Genomic DNA, 6000 nt, shown 5'->3' on the forward strand with positions numbered 1-6000 from the left:
TCTCATTTTTAGATATGCCTGGTGCTGCTCCTGGCATGCCCTCCTGCACTCTCCCTTGAACCAGGGTTGATCCCCTTGCTTGATGGTAATGGTTGAAGTACAATTTTGCTGCTGTTGATGGCCCACAGTGCCTCCTGCATGCCCAGTCTTGAGCTGCTATATCTGTTCAAAGTCTGAGCCATTTAGCACAGTGATAGTGCCACACAACACAATGAAGGGAATTCTCAAGATGAAGGCAAGACCTTGTCTCCACAAGGACTGTATGGTGGTCATGCTTACTGATACTGTCATAAACAGATACATCTGCAGCCAGCAAATTGATGAAGATGAGGTCAAGCATGTTTTTCTCTCTTGTTGGTTCCCTTACCACCTGCTGCAGACCCATTCAATCAACTTTGTCCTTCAGGACCCAACCAGCTCGATCAGTTAGTGCTGCTGCCGAGCCATTGAAATCCCCCACTCGGAGTACATTTTGAACCCTTGCCACACTCAGTGCTTCCTCCAAGTGTTGTTCAACAGGAGGACTCCGGAATCATCAGCTGAGGGGAAAACACATGATAATCAGCAGGAGATTTCCTTGCTCAAATTTGACATGATGCCCTGAGTTTTCATGGTGTCCAGTATCAATGTTGGGAGCAAGTCCCTCCTGACAGTATACCACTGTGCAGCTACCTCTGCTGGGACTGTCCTGCCAATGGAACAGGACATACCCAGCGACGGTGATGGTGGTGTCTGGGACATTGTCTGTAAGATATAATTCTGTGAGTATGACTATGTCAGGTTGTTGCCCTTTAAAATGACTCGCAAATGGCACCATGCAACAAAACGTGGGTGACTAGTGAGATTGCGCGGAGAAGGAAAAAACAGGATGGGAACAAAACAGTAGTGTATAAGTTTGAAAAGAAGTGATAACATGGTCTTCCCCCTTGTGCTGCCTGAAAACCACTGCTGAAAGGAATCAGAGCAAAAGAATAAACAAAGGATCTTGAAATTGACTGTTCAACTACCAATGTCAGCACTCTCAGTACCATCAACTGTAATGGCTACAACATCAATCCTTAATGACCAACTCAGACACTGATCCGCATACGGGTTTTCAAAAAAAATTAATGTATTTTTGGACTCACTTCTTATTCCTTATCTTTGTGTCTGTATGTTGCATTATTTTCTTTTCTTGTGTTTAGTAACTAATAAACTCACTCTTGTTGACTGAAGTTAAATTGGCTTCTTCCTGAAACATTAATTGATTTGAGTCAGGGAAGAAGGTATCCACTTGGAAAGGGATTGTTTATAAATTGTTGCAACCAGCTGAGGGGCAGGTGAATAAAGAGGGGAGCCAATGCATCCATCCTTACCCGGGAATTTGACAATTTGGGATATCCCATCTGGAAATACAACAAATTGGGGAATCTCAGCTGGAGACTGTTTGAAACAGAGACAAAATTATCCCTGGTCTTTGCTGAGCATCCTTGTGATCTCTAACACCCTCTCTGTCCCCTGTTAATATGGAGCTAATATCAATATCTAGGCTCCTGTTTGTCTATGCTCCAATGTTCCACATTCTTATGACAATCATGAGCTGATAGTTTCCCACATTGTTGGGGGTGCTTTGGGGACAGTAGTACATAGGCAGAACATGTTCTTCATGAATGACTTCATTCAGGTCATTCTGGTTACACTAGAGAACCAAATTCACCCAGCTCTGGAGGGTCAGAGTCTTTGTTTCTGTCCAGTGTCTTGAGAAATGACCAAATAGGAAAGTAAATGGGCCAGAGTGGTGCAGGAGCTCCTGTCCTTCAGTTCTTCCAGAAAGTTGTACAACTGATAGCTATCTCATTGTATGTACTATATTGGAGTGCAATGACTTACTGGGGCCTTTCAAAAATGATGGTGCATTAACACTTGGCATCGTCATTGAGTCATAGTCATAGAGTCATACAGCATGGAAACAGACCCTTCGGTCCAACCAGTCCACACCAAACATAATTTCAAATTAACTAGTCCCACCTGCTCTTGGCTAATATCCCTCCAAACCTTTCCTATTCATGTACTTATCTAAGTGTCTTTTAAATACTGTATCTGTGCCCACATCCATGACTTCCTCTGGAAGTTCATTCCACATGCGAACCAGCCTCTGTGTAAAAAAAATTGCCCCTCTTGTCTTTTTTAAATCTTTCTCCTCTCAACTTAAAAATATGCTTAGTCTTGAAATCCCCCACCCTAATGAAAAGACAACTACCACTAATCCTATTTATACCCCTCATAATTTTATAAACCTCTATAAGGTCACCTCTCAATCTCCTGTGCACGATTGAAAAGTCTTGATGTAATTTAAACAATTTACAAATAGCATCATGCAACAACACTTGGCCAACAACTGATGCTGTGCAGAGAAGCAAAAGATTAAAAAAAACTCTAGTGTACAAGTATGAAGAAAATGATGGCAGATTGAGCTGAATTTCTAATTTAATCGGAGTTTAGATTGATTGATGTTGTTAACCCAATTCATCAATTATGTGGCAGCAGCCTCAGCCCACAGATTTATCACTCAGCATTTCCCACTTCATGTGAAGATACATTATAGAAAGTCTGAAAGGTTTGTTGTAGGGTTCATGGTTGTGACAGATGGATCACTTGCGGTTTTGAAGCAATAAAAGAGAAGCTGTAGGATAGAGTTTAACAGGGAGGTAACAGGCGCAGTGCTAAGTCAGTGAGGGCCCGGTCAAGTCTCCCTTGGGTCCAACTGATGGCCTTTGAAACAATGGAGCTGACAGGCAGCTTAGTCATTGGGACGGGGGTACGGTGGGACTGGACTGATCAGATGTAAAATTATAGCTGGAAGGGAATCCACCACCTGAACTGACAAGATCAGACCCCTGTGTTTGACTTTAGTGTTACATTAAGTTACATTATCCAGAATAGTATCTAGAGCCAACCGCTAACATAGGAGAACCTGTGTGACATAAATGGTCCAAACACTCTTCACAGGGCACTGTCATCTTTGAATCAAAACATTATGGGTTCAAATTCAGTCCAGAGTTGAGTTGGAATCAAAGCAGACACTCTAGTGAGGGGTGAGGGTGCTGCATTATCTGCAGTGCAAATATTAGGCAATAAACTGAGACACCTCAAGTGGAAGTAAGTAATCCCATTGAACTATTCCCAAGAAGAAAAGGGAAGCTATCTCCAGTGTTCGAGTCAATACTTAATTGCACAACCATCACCAGTGAAATAGATTATTTCATCAGGACCATTAGGGGCATGGTAGGACCCTGAATAGCATTGATACACAGAAGGATCTTGGGGTGCAAGTCCACAGGTCCCTGAAAGTGACAACAGGGGTGGATAAGGTGGTAAAAAAGGCATATGGCCTTCATTGGTTGGTCATTGAATATAAAAGTTAGCAAGTCATATTGCAACTGTATAAGACTTTCCTTAGGCCATATTTGGAATGTTGTGTGCAGTCTCGTCCCTGCACTGTAGCAAGGCTTTAGAGGGGTGTGCTGGGATGTGGTGTGGACTGGAGTGAATTAACAATAAAGAGGGATTGGACAATCATTGAATTCCTGCAGTGTGGAAGCAGGCCATTTGGCCCAAAGAATCTGCACCAACCCTCCAAACAGCATCCCAACCAGACCCACCCCTTTATCCTATCCCTCTAACCCGGCATTTCCCATTGGCAAATCCACCTCGCCTGCACATCCCTGAACACTACAGTCAATTTAGCATGGCTAATCCACCTAATCGGCACATTTTTGGACTGTGGGAGGAAACTGGAGCACCCAGGGGAAACCCACGTAGACATGACACAATGTGCAGCCTCCACACAGACATTCGAGGGTGGAATCAAGCCCAGATCCCTGGTCCTGTGAGGCAGCAGTACTAACCACTGAGCCACCATGCTGCCCAGACAAACTGGGATTATTTTTGCTAGAGCATCAGAGGCTGAGGGGCAACCTGACAGAAGTATATAAAATTATAAGAGGCATGGATAGGATGTATATTTGGAGTTTCTCTCCCAGGGCAGAAATTTCAAATACTGCAGGGCACAGACAGAGGAGAAATGTTTAAAGGAGATGTGCGAGGAAAGTGTTTTTACACAGAGGGTGGTAGGCGCCTGGAACCCGCTGCCAGGGGAGGTGGTAGCAGATACGTTAGCAATGTTTGAGAGGCACTTAGACAGACATATGAACAGGCAGGGAATAAAGGGATACAGATCATGTGCAGGCAGATAGGATTAGTTTAGGATAGCATGAGACATAGTGGACCATAGTGTACTGTTCTATATTCTATGTTCTATCATTATCACAGTTGCTGTTTGTGGGAACTTGTGATGCATAAAATGACTGTTGGATTTCCTACAATACCACAATGCTTCAAAAGGAATTCATTAGCTGGAAAACATTTCAGTACATTCCGAGATAACAAAAGGCACTATATAAATGGTAGTCCTTTATTTTTCTTCATATTCCATGCTGCCCCCAGGCCTACCAGGGTTGGGATTGAGGAACATTCGATGCTCTTTTCTGCACAGTACCCTGGGATTCTTTACATTTTTTTATTCCTTCATGGGATGAGGGTGCTGTTGGCTAGGCCAGCATTTATTGCCTATCCCTGAGGGCAGTTAAGAATCAACCACATTGCTGCAGGTCTGAAGTCACTTGTAGTCCAGACCAGGTAAGGATGGCAGTTTCGTTGCCTAAAGGATTTTAATGAACCAGATGGTCTTTTTTTTCCCCGACAATCAACAATGGATTCATGGTCATCATAAGACCCTTAATTCCAGATCCTTATTGAATTCAAATTCCACCATCGGCTGTGGTGGAATTTGAACCCAGGTCCCCAGAACATTACCTGGATCTCTGGATTAACAGGCCAGTGTTTATACAACGAGGCCATCGCCTCCTCTTCCCACAGTAAAAAACGATGATCCTTCCATCAAGCAGTTCTGACTATGTCATTGTATGTCTCAGGAGGTCTTGTGGTGCAGTGGTAATTTCCCTATGTCCAAACCAGAGGCTCTAGGTTTGGGTCCCACACTACCACTTGTTGGCTATGGGCGGCGAGTTGATAATGTGCCAATCGGTTGATTATTAGTCTGTAAATCTTTCTAAAGTGCCTGATGGCAGATGGTAAGAGTGCAATTGCCTCCTGGTCAGTCATTCTGGTAAACTACTGCAGTATTTTGCCCATAAGCATGGACCCTAATGGAAGATCTTGGCCCAATCCTGGAAAACAGGGATAGAACAGACAGACATCTATCACCCAACTATTAAACTAAAAAATGGAGAGCCTAGAGTCCAGCACAGGGAATGGATTTAAGTCCATGTATTCTGAATCAGAGAGAGGGGTACTGCATTTTAATCAATCTTCTTCAAGAATGGCACCCACTGCTGCAATTTAAATTTAATTTCACAAACACACATGGAAAAAGAGTAGAACTGTCTGATTTCTACTGGATCCTATAATCTACGCTCCATCCTTTGCTTCCACATCTCTTTATGTAATACCTCGCTGCCATTGTATGTTGGAGATGCTAATGGTCTCTAGCCATTAAGTGGAATGATAACAGTGCAACACACCTTATGAATCCTTTGAGTTGATCAATCACATCAGTGAGCAGTTGGAAATGAGTGACCAAAAGAATATTGCTATGTCTTATGATATTAATTCATAATAATTAATGCACTTATAGTACTGAAGTGTCTTGAAGCAATTAACATACAGAATTGTTTTCAAAGCTCAATAACTGTTATTTAGAACAAAACCAGAAATTGTTGGAGAAACTCAGCAGTTCTGGCAGCATTTGTGGGGAGAAAACAGAGTTTTGAGTCTAGTTACTCTTCATCATTTCTCCACACAGACACTGCCAGACCTTCTGGGTTTTTCCAGCAATTTCTTCTGTTTTTGGTTTCGATTTCCAGCATCCATAGTTCTTTGTTTTATTTTAACTGTTATTTAGATGAGTTTGTCTCTAGTCACAAAGTCTCAGGACACTAA

Source organism: Rhincodon typus, chromosome 21 (assembly GCF_021869965.1).
Source record: "Rhincodon typus isolate 14 chromosome 21, sRhiTyp1.1, whole genome shotgun sequence".
In the NCBI taxonomy this organism is placed as follows: Eukaryota; Metazoa; Chordata; class Chondrichthyes; order Orectolobiformes; family Rhincodontidae; genus Rhincodon; species Rhincodon typus.